Here is a 22,429-nt window from a genome sequence, read left to right as displayed (position 1 = left end):
AGAGGAGTGCTGATATAGGATCTAAAATTAATGGATGTATATACTATAGGGCACTCAGAACACTGCATAACTACACTAACTAATGAGACTGATTATTTTGTTGCCCAGGATCCCAGATGAATTATAGATATTAGATTGGCCATCTATTGTCTGATAAATGTAACAGCTGTAGAGGGCGGTCTCCTTCTTTTGGGATTTTGCATCTCACAAAGAAACCAAGTTCCCAAGGTTGAAGTCCATTTTCTTATAACTGCATGCAGGCTGTCAAATGTATTTTATATTAAAAGTGAAAATTGCTTTTTGATGTTGTGTCACTCAGAGTGAAAAATGACATATAAAAAGATAAGTGTACCATTTTAAGACTTTGACTAAGGCAATGGCAATTTAATAAGATGGCAATTTAATAAGAAATAACTTGGTATTGACAGCTTTCAATTAATCTCTGTAAGAAGAAAAGAATGAATAGTCCCGAATGTCAGATAATTAATGTTACTTATAGTTAGCTTTGTAAGGTATGTTCTGCTTACTTTTGACTGGGGATGACTTTATTTTAAATCAAATACTGAGCCCCTAGCTGGTTTGCCTCAGTGGCTAGTATCGGCCTAGGGACTGAAGGGTCCCAGGTTCGATTCCGGTCAAGGGCACATGCCTGGGTTGCAGGCTCAGTGCAACCGATCAATGATTCTCTCTCATCATTGATGTTTCTATCTCTCTTTCTCTCTCTCTCCTCCATCCTCTCTGAAATCAATACAAATATATTTTTAAAAAATAAATAAACCAAATACTGAGGACATACTCTGATAACCTGACCTGGAAGGAACAAAGAGCCTGTCTAGCTTCCACTTTATTCCCATCAACCTGCTATTGAAACTTCTTCAGCAGCTCACCCATAGGCAAATAAATTGTGCATTCCCAGAAAGGCCTCTCAAAATAGCTGCAATGAGCTGATTTTGCTCAAATCACAGATGCGTGGAAAGTAAAACTTGATACTGAGAGTTATGTGGGAAAGAAATGAGAACTAATGCTGGGTGCCATGGATGTGCAACTCATTAAACCCAAAGGCAAGATGGAGATAACTTTGAGTGTGTTTGGAACACCATCCAAGAAGGTCATTCCACCACACTAGCTCATACGTATAAAGGAGCTCGGCTGTGGTGTTGCCTGTTTTCAGGGACATAGTGAAAATTCTCTGCCAGTCTTTTATCCAATCAATAACCTACTATGTACACATTTAGTAATCCAGCATGACGTTGATGATTTTTCCCCCAAATTTAATGTGTTAATATTTTATCCATTCATTGAACATGTTTTATATTTATTGATACTTCAGAGAGATAGATAGATGATAGATAGATAGATAGACAGATAGATAAGCATTGATCAGTTGCATCAGTTGCGTTTCACAGATGCTCCTACCAAGGATCTACCTGGCAACTTGGGTGTGAGCCCTGATCAGAAATTGAACCCGTCACTTTTTGTTGTACCAGATGACGCTCCAACCAACACTGTCAGGGCTCATTGGACATATTTTAAATGTTCACAAAGAACTATATACTGGAGATGTTAATGCATAGAGAAGTCCTTGATTTAAATGAGCTTATATGGTGCAGCTTTTATATAAAGAGCACAGGCCACGTGGCCGATTGAATGAGCTAAAGCAAAATTATTTAGAAAAAGCCATATCACTTTCTCAATTTTTTTTGTTTCTATTTAATAAACTCTAATGTTTCAGAACACCTAAAGATGTATGTATTAAATTCCTGTGAGTGCTGTAACCAATTACCACAGACTTGGTGGCTAAAAACAGTGGAAGTTGGTGTTCTCACAGTTCTGAAGGCCAGAAATGTGAATCAGTATCAAGAGGCTGAAATTAAGGCGTCAGCAGGGCACACCCCCTCCTGAGGTTCTAGGGGAGGATTTGTTCCCTACCTCTTCCAGCTTCTGGTGGCTGCCAGCATTCCTTGACTTGTGCCTACATCACCCCAGTCTTCAAGGCCAGCATCTTCAAATCTCTCTCTTCACATCACCTTCTCCTCTGGGTGTTTAATCTCTCTGTCTATCTCTCTTAGTAAGGACACATGCCATGGCATTTACAACCACCTGGCTAATTCAGGATAACCTCCCCATCTCAAGATCCTTAACCTGATCACATCTGCAAAGTATCTTCCATATAAGGTAACATTCGCAGGTGCCAGGAATGAGAATGTAGATATCTTTTAGGGGCCATTTCTCAGCCTACCACCGACTTCAAGGAATCAAGGCATTACCCTTTAAAATGTTACTTATTCTTTAAAAATAGATATTGTAGCTAACACATCCTCCCACAAAGGATCATGGACCTTACCCAACATCAAGTTTACTAATTAATGAAGAATCTGATGAAAACATAAGCACAATCTCAGCATCCCAACACCTGTGGGCCATGAACCTCTGATGCAACTTCCTAAAACTCCCTTTTTTGCCCTGGAATGCATTTTGGCTTAGGAATAAGCAACAAATGCTACCTAAAGGTGTGACACAAGTTAGTTCAGGTGAAGCCATTTAGATTTAGGGCTTCTCATGTTTTTATATTTTATTAATCACACAGGTGGAGAGCGAGTCTATATGTTCATTCCCAGCAAGCTGTATCTGGTAAGTCCATAAATTCCAGGTCAATTGTATAAAGTCATCAAGGCAGACCAGAAGAAAACTGCTAGAACCTTAGATGAGAAGTTCCTGGGTTATCTTGCCGCTAATGAGTCCCATCCCAGTGTTTACAAAGGAGGTCTGGTCTTGTCAAGGTCAGTACTTCCTTGGGGATGCCCTAAAGAGGGAGGGAGAAAGGAAGGTTTGACCCAGGGTTAATTCTCTTTTTTCCACAAGTGAATTATGTTTTAGTTTTAGAGAGCATTTATTTAACACTATATCCAGATATTAGTGGCACTTTTGAAACCTTATTCTGTAGAAATGAAGTGCATAAATAAATCTATAAAAATAAAATTATTTCCTTCAATCCATTGTGAAATGACTGTGTGTGTGTGTGTGTGTGTGTGTGTGTGTGTGTTTCTACAACAGGCGTATAGAACAAACAGAGATGAAAGGAAACTATATAACAGCATAATGTCTGCTGTTTGAACAGAGCTTGGTATATTTGCTTATACTGAAGATGCCTCAGGGACTTCAGCTAAGAGAATGATCATCAGTGTGTGTAATTTATTTATGGGATATTTAGATGCCTTTATTGCACGAGATTGAAAACAATTAAATCCTACTTCTATCTGATGAATGAAAGAGTGACTTGAATAGAATAATGGGGCTCCTACTTTTATTAAATGGGCAGACCTGCCTTGGTTTCACAGTTAACCTTTGTTACAAGACAATAATCAAAGTAAGATGGCTTTCTCTTTCGCTTTTTATTTATTTGGCTTTTGCATGGAAGAAACAGTGTATACTTGGCACCTGATATTTCCAGTGCCATCTGTCTGTTGGTTTCCTTGCTGTGAACAGATCCACAGCCTCATGTGGGTGTGGGGAGGAAATCATTATTCGAATCTTTTCTAAGAAGGTCAACTCTGTGTGGCTTCTGAATGCCCTTGGGGCATGAAGGTTGGATGACACATTGCTTTATTCGGCTCTCCTTGCTCTGTGCCTTAAGAAGACCTGCTCATCATAGGGCCATTGCTGCCCTCCAACCTCCCTTTATATCTTTTAAAGGTAGGATTTAAAGTAAGGGCAAAAGGACAGAATCTCCAAGTGGCTACTTCTAATGTTGGCCTGACATTTTTCAAAGTACTGCTTTCAGGAAAGGAAAGAGGGAGGATTTTTTTTTCTTTGCTGGATCTTTGGGATCCTACTTAGTGTTACCTGAAGTGCGTATACTACTATCAAAGATGTCATACAAGATCTTAGGAGATACCCAGGTGTTAACTAGTAGCCTTATCACTACCCCAGCAAAGACCTTCACCCTTAGCACTGTGCTTATGATAGAGCCTGGTGTTTTGTAGGGCATGTTAGGGTTTTTAAAGCAATTTTATAGATATTATCACATTTTCTCCTCCAGAATAACCCTCTGAAGTAGACGGGCCAGACATTAATCTTGAATTTATAGATGAGAAAATTGAGGCTAAGAGAGGTCAAGTAACTTGCTCTAAGTCCTGTCATTCTTTTTTTTTTTTCTTTTTTAAAATATATTTTATTGATTTTTTACAGAGAGGAAGGGAGAGAGATAGAGAGTTAGAAACATCGATGCGAGAGAAACATCGATCAGCTGCCTCCTGCACATCCCCCACTGGGGAAGTGCCCACAACCCAGGTACATGCCCTTGACCGGAATCGAACCTGGGACCTTTCAGTCTGGAGGCCGATGCTCTATCCACTGAGCCAAACCGGTTTCGGCAATCCTATCATTCTTAATCGACAGAGTGGAGCTAGAGTTCATTGCTCCAGAAGCTTAATTCTTATTGTCAGCTGAGATAGACACACATTCCTTCAGGGACCTCCTGGGTAATATAATTGAGTAAGCTTGGGAGGGGGAAGGAAAGAGTGGTGGGTTCAGAGGTGATCTAACAAAGTGTGAACAATTTTTAAGGTATTGTGTTGTCAGTCTTTTTTTCCCTCTGTCTCTGCTTCCCTCCTTCCATTCTCTGTCAGTAAGACTGGAACCCTACTGGGTCTCAAGGAGCCATACATTTGTCACTGCTATCTTTCAACTTTGCAGACAGTTTGAAAGATAAGTAAAGTTGCAGACAATTTGAAAGATAAAGAAAGATAAAGAAAGATAAAGGGTAGTTTAGCAGGGGACCTTGCATAAATAAGGTTAACTAGAGGCCAATTGGGGGTAGCATTTGGCAGTGCAGTCTGTGATAGATATGTCCAAGGAGACCTGGGCAAGATCTGGAATGGTCAGTCGAAGGCCTTGTGTTGATTCCATTGCAAAAGGGTGAACCATACTGGGACGTGAGAGACCATCTAGTGAAACTCTCATTTTCAAGCATTTTAGGGAGTGTAGGTGTTACAGCACTTAACTACTTCTGCAATAATGCTGCATAAAACACACCACCCCTCAGTAGCTTATTTCAATAAATGTTTATGGCTCATGAGTCTTACATCAGCCAGGGCACAGCTCTGCATCTCTGCTGATCTTGGCTTGTCTGGGCTCACTTATATATCTGCTCTTGGCAGACAGTTGGCTGATCTAGTCTGGCCCTGGCTGGGGAGACTGGGACAACTCTGTGCAGCTCCCTTTGTCTCACCCTCCAGCAGGCTAACCCAGGCATATCCTCAAGAGTACAGCGGCAGAGCAAGAGCAGAAGAGGAAACAGACAAGGTCTCCAAAGACCTAGCCTTGGAGTAGTAAGCCACTGTTCTGTTGGACAAAGCACATCACATGGGGTGGAGAAATATACCTCACCTTTTTGTGAGCAACTCCAAAAATCACATGGCAAGAGGTATGGGTAGGAGGATAGTAATTACTAAATATGAGAGGCAGTCATGCGCTTGCACTGGTCGGTACTCAGCTGAATATGTTCTACAAATCTCTGGAGTTTGTCTTCTCTTTTTCTCTCTCTGCCTCCCCCTCCCTGTCCCCTACCCCCTCTCCTCTCCCTCGCTGGTACTCTATCCTGACAACTCCAGCTGCTTTGGTCTCTCAGCTCAGTCTATACAACTCAGGACATCTGTTGATTCTCTCCTGGGGTCCCCTCTCCTGTATAAAAGCCTAGAAAACTCCCTCTTGAGCCTCAGTTTTCTTATGTGAGAAAAATCAAAGTACCTAGAGCCAGTCAGTAGGGTTGTTTTGGAAGAATGATGTATCTATACAGCAGAGGAATATAAATGTAAATTCCATTTTCCTTATATAGTATTATATATTATATAATTTCCTCAAGATTAATTTTGAGAAATGGCAGTTCACTCACCAATCCTGAGTCCACCCCTGGAAGGCTCATTTCTCCCATTCGTTGTTCCATGGCTCCCGGATTTTATAGTGTCTTCTCACCAGCTGTGCTTGCCCCAGGCTGGTTAGCTCTACGCTTTCTTCATTTCTACAATACACTTGTCATTCTAAGGGGATATTTGCTAGCAGACTTTACTAAAGATTCACAGAGAGAAATTGTAGCAGACAATGAGAGAAAACTTTAAATTCAGTGTTAGTTATTAACATTTGTACCTGCACCAGAAATCCTCAGCCACAGGGGAGTTCTCTCTGGCTGTGTGCTGTCTTGTTGGACTTGTCTTGGCCAGGTCCTGGGATTCTCTCCCACTCCTACCTTCTGCCCTCTAGTTTGTCTCTCTGTGTCCCTTCTTCTCTCATCATCCTTTTTCTGATCTATCCAGTTGCTTACTTACTATTCCCAAATTTCTTTTACTCTTTCATAGAGGCCAGACTAGCTGTCTGCCTTATCCCTGCTTTACCTTTGGCCTACTTTTGCATAAATAGGCATTAAGTGTAGTGCTTCTGTTAAAAAAATATCTAAAACTTTCTCCAGGTTTCCATCTTTCCTAATACAAATACAACAAACAACAACAACAAACACACACACAAAATAACACTGTCATATGCTTTGTGATTACATGTTTCTTATAATATATCTGAGATCAATTTCATGGTCAGGGATGCCCTCAGTAGTGTTAAAGGGAGACATTCCCCTGTTACAATAGGAAATCTAATAGAAGCTTTCTAACCAACCTGTTTGTCCATGGTGGTCTTTGGAAGGATTTCCATTTTTGTTAAAAGGAGAACCATCCTCATGTAAATGACTCTACTTTAGTAAGTCATTCAAAATCTGTTTGATAAAACCAGTGTAGGAATTCTTGGTGCAAACAGTTTTGCTTTCGCCTCTTTTACCACAGTGGTGTGTGTAAAAAGGGGCAATTCTGATGAAGTGGGTGGGAAACTTCCTGTAGTCTCGCCAGTCTTTCAAACAGGCCATCAGATTAATAACAATGATAGGCAATGTCATATTCGCCATCTCAACATCAATGCCCATTGCCTTCACAACTTTGATCCTAGTACGTAAGCATATATTCATTTGTTTAGTTGCTTGCAAACCATCTTCTTTACTAAACTGTTACTTTTGTGAGGCTAAAGGATATGTTTGATTCATGTACAATTCAATTGTCTGTGCTGAACCCAATGTCTGCCCTTTTAAGCACTTGATAAGTGTTTATTGTTGAATCTAGTTCCGAGAAAGTATGTTCTTTTAAACACAAAGTAAAGCCCAGTAAAATACAACCAAAGGATTATGTTTATCAGCCAGTACCAATATTATTACTGAGTAAGAGGTAGAAGATGTCTCTTTCAAATTATACTACTGTTCTAGGGTTATTAATAAGTAAAGCTGGTAAGTTATGTCTTTATGCATCTCTTTTTAAATAAGAGAGCATTAAAAAGCTTTGAGCTGACTGGAAGAAAATGTGTTCACACAGAAGTGTGTTATGAGAGATGTGGGTGTGAGTGTGCATGGAAGGAGGAGGACATGAGAGAAGTCACTGATAGATGAGCCCCTGAACTCAGAACAACCTTGTGTAGGTGGCTGTGTAGGAGAGGAGAAGTGTGTGGGTACATATGTACCAAGTAGCATTATATGGTCTATTGGAGGAGTTAGATCTACAAGAGAGCCTATGTGAGTTTATATCACCAAGACTTGGATTAATACTTATGTTAGTATAAGCACAGAGGATACATGTAGACTGAAAATATCAACCATGTCTTCGGTGCTGGGATACTGAGTGAGGTGGGGTTTTTTTGTTTGTTTGTTTTATTTTTTTCTACTTTGTGCTTCATAAGTTTTTCTATTTTTTCTTACAATGAACAATATATAATCAGAGAGATTTTAAAGGCATAGCTTTTGTCATGTATATTTGGTGAAAACTATTTGTTTTGCAACCTCATAGAATGCAAATTAAAAGCTACTCTAAGAAGCACACACTGTAAGTATTGCTGAGCTGTCAGGTCAATTTGACAGCCTTAAGGCTTGCAATGTTTTATTGATGTTAGGGTACATAAGCTAATTTAAAAATAAATACTTTTACTTAAAAATTTCTAGAAAAGTATTTTTTAAATTTTTTGCACAGCACCAATTTTTTGTCTAGAGGTTTTATGGCTTATGAACTTGCAACTTTCTATTTGACCTAATGACTCTATAGATATTTTTAATGAGCTCATTTGACTATGGAGAAAATCCTTATATGTCAATTTTTAATGTAAATGAAACACATTATAAAGACTAATAATTAGCTGATTATAAAATTATGCTATTAATTTTGACATTTTGCAGTCATTTCAAGCTCTATATTATTGTGTTTTATTTTCCATGGTGCTGAATATATATGTGTTTCATCATTTGCTTGGGATGTTTACAGCTTAATGGATTTTATTGTGGCATACATTAGTGTCCCAACAATTTTTCTACCTGCAAAATAATTGAGTTATAAATGAGACAATTTCCAATGATATATTCCTCTGCACTGCAAAGTCTCTGCTTTAAAACTGACATATTTAAAAACTAAAAACCCAACTAGGTGGTTTCAACTTTTGTATTGCTAATATAACTTCTATAAAATTCTTTTCAGAAAAAATGATGTAATCTATTATATCTGAAATCTCATTCTTTTCTTCTTTGATTACTGTCATTCCTAAGATCTTGAAATCATACAGCAAATCATAGATTTACAATACCCAATATGGGAACCAGATATGGCTATGGAGAACATGAAATGTGGTTACTCCAAATTGAGATGTGCTGTAAGCATTAAATACACACCGGATTTCAAAGATCTATTATGGAAAAATTTCATTCTCAATGAATCAGAATATTTCATTGGTACATGTTTCTATTATATTTTGGCTACATTGGGTTAAGTAAAATATTTTATTAAAGTTAATTTTACCTCTTTTTACCTTTTTAATGCAGCTATTAGAAAATTTTAAATTACATATGTGACTGATATTGGCGATTCACATTTATATTGCACCGTTGGTCAGTGCTGCTTTAGAGCTTGCTTCTTGTTCAAGGAGATTTGTTCTACCCAAATTTGTTGATGAATGAAGCCCTCATTCCTTGTATACAACATCAAGACTTGACAAATTAGTATCCACCAGACTCTGCCATGATGTCAGTGTCCACTGGACCTCATCAAGGTATTTCTTGCTGTGTATTGTAGGACAGTAACTTTCCTTGTCCTGACCTTTGGGTTTTGTTTTCGGGGAATATTTCCTATCAACTATTGACACACATAAATCCCAGTTACTTTTTAGTGGGTGAAGCTGTGTCCTTATTGTGCCATGCCAGCACAGCCAAGGGTTCCGTGAGCCTGAGGAGGGGTGGTGAAGGATTAAAGAAAAGACAGACAAAGAGAATATAGCTGGGGCTTGGTGGATCTCCTGTGCCTGGATGAGGCCACAGAGAAGGATCCCACCAGCAAGCTGAGGCTTTATTTTATAATCAGAGAAAAACAAGGTAGTGGTCAACATAGTTACAGTGTTCTTGTGAGTTTCACTTGTTTTGGAATCTCCCACAGCCCATTAGCTACCCAGGAAGGATCTGGGAGGCAGCCACAAAGTCAAGCTTAATTATGCTAAGAGGGCTCTGCCCGCTAAGCTGGGACTTGTTTGTGGCTCTGCCACAAGTCAATCCGAGGCTTAACTCTAGAGACGCTCCCTACACTTATATAATAGATCAAGGATTAGCACAGAAAGCCAGATGACAGGAATGAGAAGTCAGCAATCAAGAGCTTAATGAAATAGACAATCACTTGCTTGGGCTAACAGTGGTTGCTGGTGTCTGCAGTTTATTTTTTTTTTAAATATATTTTATTGATTTTTTACAGAGAGGAAGGGAGAGGGATAGAGAGTTAGAAACATTGATGAGAGAGAAGCATCGATCAGCTGCCTCCTGCACACCCCCCTACTGGGGATGTGCCTGCAACCAAGGTACATGCCCTTGACTGGAGTCGAACCTGGGACCCTTTAGTCTCCAGGCCAACGCTCTATCCAGTCAGCCAAACCAGCCAGGGCGCAGTTTAATGTGGATGTGCATGTATATTCATCCCTAGGGATTCGGCGTGTCATGTTGGAACACACTCCCATCATCATATATTTTCCAGATTTCTTTAAGACCTTTTACCTTTTACTAAGAATGAATCTTCAGAGCCTACAATTCTTTTAAGCATGCACATATTTTTACTTTTTTTGTTAAAGGTTTGTGATGCAGAATGAAATAATAAATACATAAATTGAAAGCATGGGCTCGATATTCTTAAATTTCTTATGTAACAAAGGTGATTATAAAGTATAGGTCTCTATAGAAGAAGTGTCTCTTTTTCATTTTTTCCAAAAACATAGCAGTACAGTGCCAGTTATAAATTGAAGTAACCTTCCTTGTGGTAATTTTACTGATGAAAGTTGTTATTTTATTTTAAAACTAAAGGCCCAGTGCACGAATTCATGCACCAGTGGGGTCCCTCAGTCTGGCCTGCGGGATCGGGCTGAAACCAGCTCTCTGACATCCTTTGAGGGGTCCCGGATTGCAAGAGGATGCAGGCCAGGCCGAGGGATCTCACTGGTGCATGATCGGGGCCAGAGAGGGACTCAGGAGTTTGGCCAGCCAGGGAGGGACTGTGGGAGGGCTCCAGGGCATGTCGGGCTGTCTCACTTAGTCCTGATCTGCCAGATCCCAACAGTAAGCTAACCTATTGGTCAGAGCGTCTGCCTCCTGGTGGTCAGTGCACATCATAGCAAGTGGTTGAGTGGCCTTAGCAAATCATTAGCATACTAGAAGCCCTGTGCACAAAAATTTGTGCACTGGCGGGGGGGTGGGGGTCCCTCAGCCCAACCTGTGCCCTCTCACAGTCTGGGACCCCTCGGGAGATAACCACCTCCTGGCTTAGGCCCGCTCCCCTGGTGGCAGATGGCACGCCCGATCCCGCGGTGTCTGCCCCGTCTCCCACAGTTGCAGATGGCAGGCCCGGATCCCAAGCTGGGTTGGGCAGCCGCTCAGATAGTGCTGCCGCCTGCCCCTCCCGCCCCGCCGCACACACCACAGGCCCGGATCCCACACTGGGCTGGGCGGAGGCTTGGGATTGCGCTGCCGCCCACCCCGGGCCACACACGGCAGGCCAGGATCTTGTGCTGGGGCGGCCAGCAGCTAGGGATCACGCTGCTGCCAGCCCCAGGCAGTGTGGCGCAGCAGGATTTGCCTGCAGTATGCAAATTAGCCACCATCTTTGTTGGCAGTTAATTTGCATATCACGCTGATTAGCCAATGGGAGGCATAGTGAAGGTATGGTCAATTACCATGTTTGTCTATTATTAGATAGGATTATGCTTTGATTGGTTGAATGGATGACCATATGACTGGACACATATTAGGCTTTTATTATATAGGATAATAATTATAAAAGGGTCAAATTCATTTGTAGTAGTTTTATTGGAGTTACGAACTATTAATAGCTTTTATTTATTTTAATTGATAAGTTGTCACATATTTTAATCTTCACTATGTTAATAATTATTTAAGTCTGCTATGATATATGTGTCACTATTTTACATGTACATTATTTTGACTGTGTTTGAAAGAATGTTATTAGTGTTTGAAACTTCAAATCTCTTTCTATAGCCATATATGTATGTATGTGAAAGGAATAGTATAAAGGATTTCCACATTTTCTCTAACAATGGTTGAAGCTAGATTTATACTGCTTTTTTTATAAAAGAAATGTTTCATCTTTAAAGGGATTTCATCAAACATTTAGCAGCACTTGACAATATAGGGAGTCTAGCATGAACTCAATAAGCTTAAAATGCTCTAAAAACATCATTTTAGTTATTTATTAGGTCTCCCATGGGTATTTTCACCGCTGTCCTGAGCCACAGGTTTCCAGCTCAGGTGGTTTGGGTATAATATGAGTTTACCAAGTAAAATATATAACTGTCCTTTCATATGCCCCTTTAATAAATCCACTAAAAAAAGTTAATGAGCCTCAAAGTACAAAGTGAGATAGAAAGATCATATTTCTTTCTCTTTCTAAAACGTGTGGCTGTTTTGTAGAAGTCACACATTAGGTGGCACAGGGATAAGGCAGGTGACATAAGTGGCTGCCACATAATGAGTTGGGATTATGAAAAAGTAAACAGCTCATGCCCTTTATATGTCATTTAAGAATCCTATTTGGTAGCAAGTAAGACAGACTAAAAGTAAGAGTGTTTTCGGAAAATGGCTTTTTTCTTTCCTATAAAAGATGACTTTAGGCAGAAAGTCTCAGGCCATAGTGGTGACTTCATGGCCATCAGAGATACAGGATTTATACACTACATAGCAGATCACCATAGTGTCATAAACAAGAAGAATGTACTAGTACTCATAGGTCTACATACAAGCTGGGAGAATTTTCTGATCTTGCCTGGTGTTTCATCATTCTCTAGCTTGAAATATTCCATGTATCAGGGAAGGTTTCTGAGAGAGTAAACCCTCAGGGCCAGTTGAGGTCTAGGTTCAGAACTGATACTCTGTCACTTCTGCCACATTCTCTTGGCCAAGTCAAGTCCTAAGGCCAGCTCATATTAAAAGGATTGGAAAACAGGCTCCACATCTTGATATTACAAACTGCATCAATAAAACAAGGTAGCTTAGAAAATTAGGCCACAGCAAGTCTACCACAATTTTCTTCTACTTGAAGAGAGGATGGATGCATGCCTTCTTTCTTACCTCAGGATGACTGCTGTAACTCCAGCCAGCACCTTGAATTTCCAGGCAAGAAGCATTAGAAAGGGAGAAGGCAGATAGGGGTCATGTCTACCCTCTGACCTATCTAATGAGCTTTCCTTAAAGTCTCACTGAAACACGTATGCTTATATATTACTGACCACTCCTGGAAATGAGAGAATAGGAAGTCTAGCCTTATATCTGAAACCTTGTGCCCAAAAAAAGTCAATTTCTGATGCTCTGGAATCCAATGGTGAGTCAATAACCAACAGTATCAGACATACTAACCACAGGACCCAACTTCTATTTTACTTTAATTATTGGACAGTGTTATCAAACATCCTGACTTTTCAAAATACTCCACAAATACAGAAATGTTATATGAAACCTCCTGTATTTTATATATTAGCGCCTAATTCAAACACTTTTAAAATTTATTTTTAATATTATTAATTAATTTATATTTAACATACCTTTATTATTGAAAGTATTACAGATTTCTCTCCGCCCCCCCCCCCCCCCCGGCCTCCTTCCCAGGCTTTCGCCACACTATCATCTGTGTCCATTGGTTATGCATATCCTATATAATAAAGAGCTAATATGCTAATTAGACCAAACAGCAGAACGTCCATCCGGATGACCTTCCGGATGAAACCAGGGCTGCGAGGGCCGAGCCCCTTGCACGAATTTCATGCATTGGGCCTCTAGTCTATATATATATAAAAGCCTAAGTGACCTTTACGACCAGTCGGTATGACATGCACTGACCACCAGGGGGCAGATGCTCAACACAGGAGCTGTCCCCTAGTGGTCAGTTCACTCCCACAGCTAACCTCTGTATCTGGCCAACCTCCCGCAGTCCCTCCCTCAGGCCGGCCCGATCGCTGGCCAGGCTGAGGGACCCCACCTGTGTACGAATTTGTGCACTGGGCCTCTACTATGCATATAAATTCTTTGGTTAATCTCTTCCTGCCCCCCTGCTGTTCCCTCTGAGATTCTTCAATCTGTTGCATGCTTTTGTTCATCAGTTTATTTTGTTCATTAGATTCCACATATAAGTGAGATCATATGATACTTGTCTTTCTCTCACTGGTTTATTTTGCTTAGCATAATACTCTTTAGGTCCCTCTATACTACCTCAAAGGGGTAAAAGATCCTTTTTTTACTGCTGCATAGTATTCCATGGTGTAAATGTATCACATCCTTTTCATCTACTCATCTACTGATGGGCACTTGGGCTGCTTCCAGATCTTAGCTATTGTAAATAACGCTACTATATATTTAATAGTTATTTTGAAATAATTTTAGACCTATAGAGAATTTTGCAAAAATAGTATAGTACCCGCACAGTCTTTGTCCGTAATGTTAACATTTTACATAACCATATAAAATGATCAAAAATAGGACTTTAAAAATGTATAAGGCTATAAACCAGGAGTTGGCAAGCTTTTTCTGTAAAGGGCCAATAGTAACTATTTTAGGTGATTGTCACTACTACTTAACTCTATCATTGAAGCACAAAAACAGTCACAGACAACATATAAACACAGGAGAGTATCAGTGTTTCAATAAACTTTATATACAAAAATAGGTGACTGGCCATATATGACCCATGAGCTGTAATTTGCCAATTCATAATATAAACTAAGTGAAAGGCCTTACTTGGTTTTATCAGTTTTCCCATTAGTTCCTTTTCTGTTTAATCCAAGATCCCAAATTTCATTGAATTGTCATGTCCCCTTAGTCACCCCCAGTCTAAGACAGTTACTCATTCTTTTCTTATCTTTCCTGAACTTGATGCTTTTGGAGTGTATTAGTCAGTTATTGTGTAGAATATCCTTGAATTTTGATTTGTCTAATGCTTTCTCATGATTAAATTGTGACAATGCACAAATACAGCTGTATATGCATGAGTTAGTCTACATACATATCTGGGAGCTAGATATGCTCTTTGCTACTGGGATATCATTGATTTTAGGCTTGTTTCCTAACTCTGACTGCTAAACAAACCTAAAATCAATGACACCCCAGTAGCAAAGAGCATACCTAGCTCCCAGATTGAGATTTCTAAATCCCATTCCCTAATGAAAGGAACCAGGGCTCCTTGGAGGCATAGTTGATTCCGTGGCTGGGACAGGGAAAATATGAATTGCCCAGAATATTTATGTTGTCAGAAAGTAAGATAGCACTCACAAAAAGAACAAGAGTGTGTCTAAAGGACACGTGAACCCATCTGAAAGAGTTCCCAATGGCCAAAACTGAGGCAAGTTGAGCAACAAAATATGTAATGAGTTTTGGATTATAACCCCTAGAATAAAATAAATATCCCCAATACTTGAAAGAATTCCAACTAAATACATGGAATTAAATAAATTCCAATGAAAGAATGGGAGGAAATAAAAAATATCATTAGACAAATGCCGCCGTAATAATTGTTACAGACACAATCCACTGAAGGTTGCTAAAACCAGTGGGCTAAGGTTTGTGGGGAACAAGATATTTACATCCTCTGAAGAGTTTGTGGGAAGGACCAAGTTGCACACCAAGGCTGGCTTCCGCCATCACCACGCTTGGGATTGGGCCAGCAAAAGGCCCAAGGGACCCCAAGATCCTGCTTTGCCTGCCAGCTGTCTGCTACACTCAGTCCCTGAAAGAGCCTCTGCTAGTGCTCGAGTTGCATGAGGAAGTTTCTCAGTGAGTCACCAGGTAGGGGTGAGTGGTTTTTAAGAGGTTGATGCAGGTTCCAACTTGGTGCCAGTGCTGGGTCTGAGGCCACTCAGCAAAAGTCCCCGGGAACACCAAGTCTAGTTGCCATCCATCAGGTGTCCACAGGGGAGTTGATGGGGTGGGGTCTCAGGCAGTTATCAAGGTGAGGCCAGCAGAGTTTATCTGACCCAAACAGACCAAGATTTGGCCCTGTGACAGGAGGGATCTGCACCAGTCTGGCATGCAAGGGAAAAATGGTCCCATCCTAGAGCCACACAACTCAGTCTGTCCCAGATTCTGCCCAGAATTTCTCCACAGGTAGGGGCCACCAGCAGTTGGGAGGATGGGGCTTCTTGGAGCCTGGAAAGTAGGTTTAGTGGATCTCAATTTTACAGGAAAGTGAGGTGACTGGCCCGCCCCACAGCCACACAACTCAGTTACTGACACCACTGAGTCTGCTTGGACCTCTGCTTCCTCGTTCAGACAGCTGACTCCCCAACAACTGTGTGAGCTCCACAGGAAAGGATGACAGGGAGACCAGAGGGTGGGGCTAATGCAGTCCCCCAGGCTGATGCCACATGAAGAGGAGTGCTCTACCTAAGAAAGATGGTGTCTGCGATGTGGGAGAGGGACTCAGCACAGGGATCTTGTGGCTGACCCTTCAGCTCTCTCTCCAGCACCACAAACTCCCTTATCTTCTCAAACGATTCTAGTCCACTCTGCCTTTCCTCTGCCAGAGCCCAGGGTGAGTGGCTGTGAATAAGATTTTGTGTGCTGGCCTTTTAAGAGGGTGCTTGTGTCTCTAGCCAACTCCCATCTCTCCCTGATAGACGGAATTCCCACTGATTGCACAGCCAGGTGTTATGTGGGCACCTCTTTCTAACTCTGGTGCTCTGGGCTGGGGAGCCTGGCAAGGAGTTGAGACCCCACGCTCCTCAGGGGGAACCTCTGCAGCAGAGATAGCCCTTCAGAATCTCAACTGCCTCCTGTGGGTGCAGGGCCAGCCCTTGTTGCATCTCTGCCCTTCCTACCAGTCTTGATTTGACTTCCTCTGTAAATCCTTGATTATAAGGCTTGTTTTCATCTAGTAGTCAGTTGGTTATTCAGATTGATTATTGTATATTTTAGTGGTAATTCCAGTATTGTTCTTGGAGATGAGGGTAGCTTCCATTTACTCCACCACTACCTTTGATCTCAAATTTTTCCTCATTCTTTAATAAATAAATATAAAGATGGTATTAAAAGGTTCCATTTCTTAAACAATCAAAGCAAGGAAGTTTAATTTCTCCTTGTTTTTTTTTTTAATACATTTTTTATTGATTTCAGATAGGAAGGGAGAGGGAGAGAGAGATAAAAACACCAATGATGAGAGAGAATCCTTGATCGGCTGCCTCCCGCACACTCCTTGGCCGGAATCAAACCTGGGACCTTTCAGTCTATAGGCCGATGCTCTATCAACTGAACCAAACCAGCTAGGGCTCCTTGTTTTAATGATACCTTCAGAATGGTATGTTCAAACCTTGTTCACTTTGTAAACAAACTTTTTGTGAATCTTTGCAACTACAGTTTAGCATATTTAACATGTTGATATGACCATGTTGCAAGGCTTAAGAGGCTTTATAAAAGTCTGACTTCCTCCGTACACATTATAGCTGAAGCTGCAGGGTATGGAGCAAGTCCTTGTGCATGAGGCTGGATCAGTGAAGACATGAGGGAGGGGCGTTAGAGAACACCTGGAAGCTATTGCTACTTTGGGATGACTAGCAAAACTGAACTGTAATGGAAATTGACTTCACAACACATAAATATGTCCCACTAATTAGAGATCCAGAAACACCTCTAACTTAAGTTTTCTTTCAGCTAGAGCCCCAGAATAGCTGTAGCCACCCCAACTCCACGCAACACCTAGAAAGCATGATGTAGAAAGTTGGAATGCAGAGACAGCTGTCTTAACCAGTTGTTGTTAAAATATCTTACATTTTCCCATATCTTAAAAATATATAACCGTGTGAACATTTTGTAAGGTCCTGCCCAACGTTGATGCCCGTGAACACGTGAGTGGCTTCATGATACATTTATCTCTGCTCCTTAACATGCAGGAAAAATATCAGAAGCAAAGTCAATGAGGACATTGATGACAAATCAGTAGCTGAGTGTTGGCAATTCAAAGAGACCCTGAAATCTTACACTTGAGAGAAGATTCTCAAATTTGCAAATAATCCTTAAAAAGATCATACTCCAGGACCAAAAACTTTAATAAACCTTTAAGCTATGAATTAATTTTTTTTTAGTCAATCAGGCCAGCTTTTTCTTGAAAGAGGCCTGTGCAGGTTAGGGAGCCTAGGTTCTGTGGTTCATTCATTTGTTTATAATTCAGGTTCTGTTACTAATTTTTATCTACCTGAGCCCATGGACTTGATGTTCAGACCCCCACTTAGGAATCTTTGCTTTAAAGAGGGGAGTGATTATAAGAATGGACTCCATGGTAGCCCCTCCTCTCTCTGTCTGTCTTTCTCTCTTCCCCTGTCTCCCCACCATTCCTTTAGCTCCCCCTCTGTCTTTGGAAATCTAAGCTCAGCAGGATCAGCATGGACAGGTACAGATTCATTGAAGTGAAGATTAGAGACACTTCATGTTCCAGAGATATCATCACCAGGTTTAGAGCAGTTATCTTTTACTGGTTTCTGTACCAGATTAACTTTAAGTTAATTTCTGTATAACTCAAACACGTAGGAATTAAAATAACTTTTCTGAACCTAAATGTTGTGTCGTGATTCAGAGTTTCTGAAGTTCTTACACACACATCATCTCACTTAATCCTTTAAAAATTGGGTGGGTATGTGCTATCATGTGAGTACATGCTGTTGTCACCTTGGGTTCACAATGAGGAAGCTCAGATACAGAATGGTTTAGTCAATCAAGTTTAAAAAGCAAGTACATACCAATAGAGTTAGAACCTGGGGCAGCTAGCAAATAAAAATTTTAAGTGCCTTTTCTATTCAACCAGAAAACCAGTATATCCACACTTAATTGTTCACTTGGTTTTTCAATACAAGGAACAGTTACTCCTAAAATGTAAGCCAATATGTTACAAACTGCTCTTCCGGATGAAAAGAGCATTAATGTGAGAGCATTACCACTAGTTTACCATCCCAAAAGGCTAAATTCTTTCTTTGTCTCAAGGGGAATGTCTCATAGAGGCATGATAGCTAAACAGGGTATTTTCCTGTAGGAAGAGGTGAGATTCTTTTTAAAAATCAAGTTTCATTATTATTTGAAAAGAAAAACAAAATAGTTCTCAACCCATATGCTAGGAAATCCACAGACAGCAAGTTCGGTAGGTTCCTAAGAAGGTTCCCTAGAGAGAATTCACTGTCGTCGACAAGTGCATAAATAATTACTGCAAAATGAAGTCCCATGTGTCACAGTTATCTTGTTCCGAATGGATCCATTTTGAGTGGATTAGGGTTTCGACTGCCCCAAAGTTATTTATTCAAATTTTTAGTGTTTCTGTGATGTTGCTTTCTCCCATGGAAGCAGAACATACCTTATTCCAACCCTGAGGACAGAGGAAGGGATGCTGAGCTCTGGCTGTAAATATTTTATTATAGAGAGAGACAAAGATCACAGAGGGGCAGGCAAGTAGCAGGAAACAAATGTGATGTTGTTTCCAATTCCTCGGAGGAGGTTTATATTAAACTGTCTCTGACGGCTTGTTCTCTGCTTGGCTTTTACTCTGTCAAACCTGGTAATGAAACCCTTTGTGTATCTAGGGTTTGCCTATCAGAAGCGGAGCACAGCCTCTGGCTGAGGGTCTAGAATTTCCCACATTGTAAAGTATACACAAAGAGAAAGCTATTATAAAAACGGCACAGCGCTGAAGTAGTATTTTCAAGAAAGATGGTCCATATTAATTTCTTTTTGAAAGATTCCATTTTAGTAAGAATAATAAAAAGGTTAAAAGCTAAATTGTGTATTAGGTCTTCTCCATAAAACTCATTTTTCCTCCTCTTACCCGCATTATGTCAGGGTTGTTGGAAGACTTTAACCTAGACAGTTCAGCATCTGTCATGATTTTATACCCATTCTGGAGTTCATTTGGCCAGAACTCAATATTAATGAGGCCATGGACAGAGCCTATTCTGAGAGAGAGAGAGAGAGAGAGAGAGAGAGAGAGAGAGAGAGAGAGAAGTTTTGTTTTTCTAACATAATAACGCAGACCACATATCAAACCTATCATTCACAAATTTGCATCTCTGAGTACAAAGGGAAGTGGATAAAAGGGTGAATATGCAACAAACATTTTAAGATTGCATGACTGATGGGCCCCATTTCATCCTGGGTCTATAACTCCTTAAAATGTATCTGCATCAGATGTTCATCCTTGAATGTGTGTGTGTGGGGGAAATGTGTGTCGGGTCTAAACCAGTGGTTTCCAACATGGGACACACACCCTATAGGGGGGCAATTTGATTTTTAAGGGGGGCAATTCGAGAATGAGTTATTAACAGTGAATTTTTTGCATTTCTTATTATTCTAGGGGCCTCATATACAGTATATAAATATATATTGTGGCATATTTAAGCATTTCTGTTCTCTATTATATGTTTTGAAACTTAATTTGCTATTTTTTCATATCACTTCATATTATTATTATTTTTTAATAATTTCTTCCTCAGTACTTCAACTGTCCTTTTGTTCTTTTATTTCTCTCTTTCATGGATGCCATGTTCTTTGAAAGCTTAGACCAAGTTAATGGCCTTTTAGGCTTCCTCCACATGAATAGAGTTCACTTTTTGAATAATAAGAATTATATGTCACAGGCTGGGGAAGGGGGCAGGACATCAGGACTTTAGAGATGCTTAGGTGGGGCATGACCAATAAAAGGTTGGGAAACACTGGTCCAAACTATTTGTACTTTATGGTTGATGGTAACTCTCTGTTCTGTCGTACATAGTAGAATCTTAGAGTTTTTTAGTAATTTACCAGTGAGCCCAGTAATATATGCATATCTCAGAGTCAGGTGCCATTTGTAATGAAGTTCTTGTTTTTCTGTTTAAGCTGATGATCAAGGTGTCCAGTATTGAGGGGCTGGTTTATCAGAGAATCTATGGGGAAAAAATGTACAAAATGGCATAGACTTATGTATGAAGAAGTTAGTTGTGTTTCTTTGATAGGGATATCTCTGTTCTTATAACACACAAATCACAGCTCCAGAGATGCTTATTTTGCTGGTAAGTCAAAATGTGGGTGAAGTATAATTTTTTCAAATTATGCACAGGTGACAGGTCATGCTTTTAGGTTTTAAGAGTTAAACCAGTTATCTAAAGTGCTCCTTGGGTTGCTTTGTAATTAATAAAAACAAGAGCCTACATTTTATACTATTCGTTATTGGCCAGGAACTTTACATAGGCCATTTTCACTTTATCTCCAAATAGTGTGCCTCTCCAGTTTTCAGATGAATTGCCCCAAACCATTAAGCTAGTATAAGTTGGAGCCACATCTGTCAATTCTAAATCTAACCCCTTTTTCATAAAGGTTAGAAATATTAAATATTGTTAACATTACATATGAAATTCAATTGGCATTTGCACCTCATATTAAGATGTACTTTATTAATAGATTAAGAATGGTATAGCTATTATCTGAACACAGCCTCCTGAATACTCAGATTGCTATATTTTAAGTCAGTAGTGGCAATGAGGTTCTATCAGAGATATGTAGATAATGGTTTCTTAGTGGAATGTTTAAAGAGAAAGAAATTTGACAAGAGAGTTTTAATGATGATCTAGATAGATATTAAAGTAAGTTGATGGCATTTGATTTATTATTAACTTGGTTATTTATAGAATAAATAGAAAATTAAAAGTAATGCTAATTCTTGCAAAATAAACTCAAACAAATATTGGTTAATTCTATATAAAGTGTAATAATAGTGTTATTAATAAAATATAAAAATAAGATGCATTCATTTCATTTTGTTTTTCTGGATCAAGATTATTTTTGTAAAATGTATTAAATTATGTTATTGTTATGCAGTAGACCCATATGGCTACATCAATCTTGAAATTGTATTTCTTGACAAGGTGACTTCTCTTCTGATATTCTGAAATATATGAAGAGACTATCATAGGACTTTAAAAGAAAAGTATGTCTATATTTTAGCTGATTTGGAACTAAGTTTTTATTTTGTTTCCAATTATAGTTGACATCCAATATTATATTAGTTTCAGGTTTATAGTATAGTGGTTAGACATTTATAACTTACAAAGTGATGCCCCCAATAAGTCTTGTACCCACCTGACACCATACATCGTTATTACAATGTTACTGACTATATTGTCCATTCTGTACTTTCCATCCCAGTGACTATTTTGTAAGTGCAAATTTGTACTTCTTAGTGCCTTCACCTTTTTCACACATCCCCCCATCTGGCAACCCATTTTGAACTAAATTAAAAGCGCATAAGACTGAGCTTTCAGAATCACTCTCCTAAGATTTCTTGTTACGTACACACGACGTTGCGTGTAAGCAAGTCCTACTGATCTTAGCAATGGTAGTTTGACACATAGGACAGGCTTTTAAGAAGGTGATTTACTAACAAGTTCCTTTCCATGAACTACAAATAAATCGAGGTTAAATATAACCACTTTGCCATACTGAGAAGTAAACTTAATGGGAAAATCTTTGCAAACACTTTAAAACACAAATCTGCTTTAAAATTAGAATTCCCATGGAACTCTTAAATATTTTTAAATGCACTAGAAAGTAGATACTTAAAGTGTAAAGCCTTCACTTTTTATGTCACAGAGTATTGGCATTTTTGCAGAAAATGCCAGTCTGCTAAGTGTGTACATTGTGCCTACAGTTAACCGATGCATATAATAAAATAAAAGCAGGTATTTCTTATTATGATCTAAGGAGAAAAATGGAACTGTCTCCTGGGAGCAGTTTGAGTTTTCCCATAGTGAATAGGTGGACTATAAACCTATAATTATTTTCGGGAAAGTTTCTGTGCACTTGTCTGAAAATTGGATGAGCAAT

General features: G+C 39.6%; 1 protein-coding gene across 2 annotated transcripts in view; it reads left to right on the top strand.

Moving 5' to 3' along the window:
• Positions 1-22,429, top strand: part of PAK5 (p21 (RAC1) activated kinase 5) — a 241,786-nt gene that overhangs the window by 80,961 nt on the left and 138,396 nt on the right. The window contains exon 1 of one of the 2 annotated variants that reach the window (XM_036323647.1): positions 2,586-2,631. The exons of the other annotated variant lie outside the window; for it this stretch is intronic. The gene's annotated coding sequence lies outside the window, so the exon portion shown is untranslated. Of the gene's footprint in view, positions 1-2,585; positions 2,632-22,429 lie in introns of those variants that run through there. 2 annotated transcript variants of the gene reach the window in all.

This window comes from Myotis myotis, unplaced genomic scaffold (genome assembly GCF_014108235.1).
Source record: "Myotis myotis isolate mMyoMyo1 unplaced genomic scaffold, mMyoMyo1.p scaffold_m19_p_9, whole genome shotgun sequence".
Taxonomy (NCBI): Eukaryota; Metazoa; Chordata; class Mammalia; order Chiroptera; family Vespertilionidae; genus Myotis; species Myotis myotis.
The sequence above is the reverse complement of the archived record's forward strand: the minus strand, read 5'-3'. Positions and strand labels throughout refer to the sequence as shown.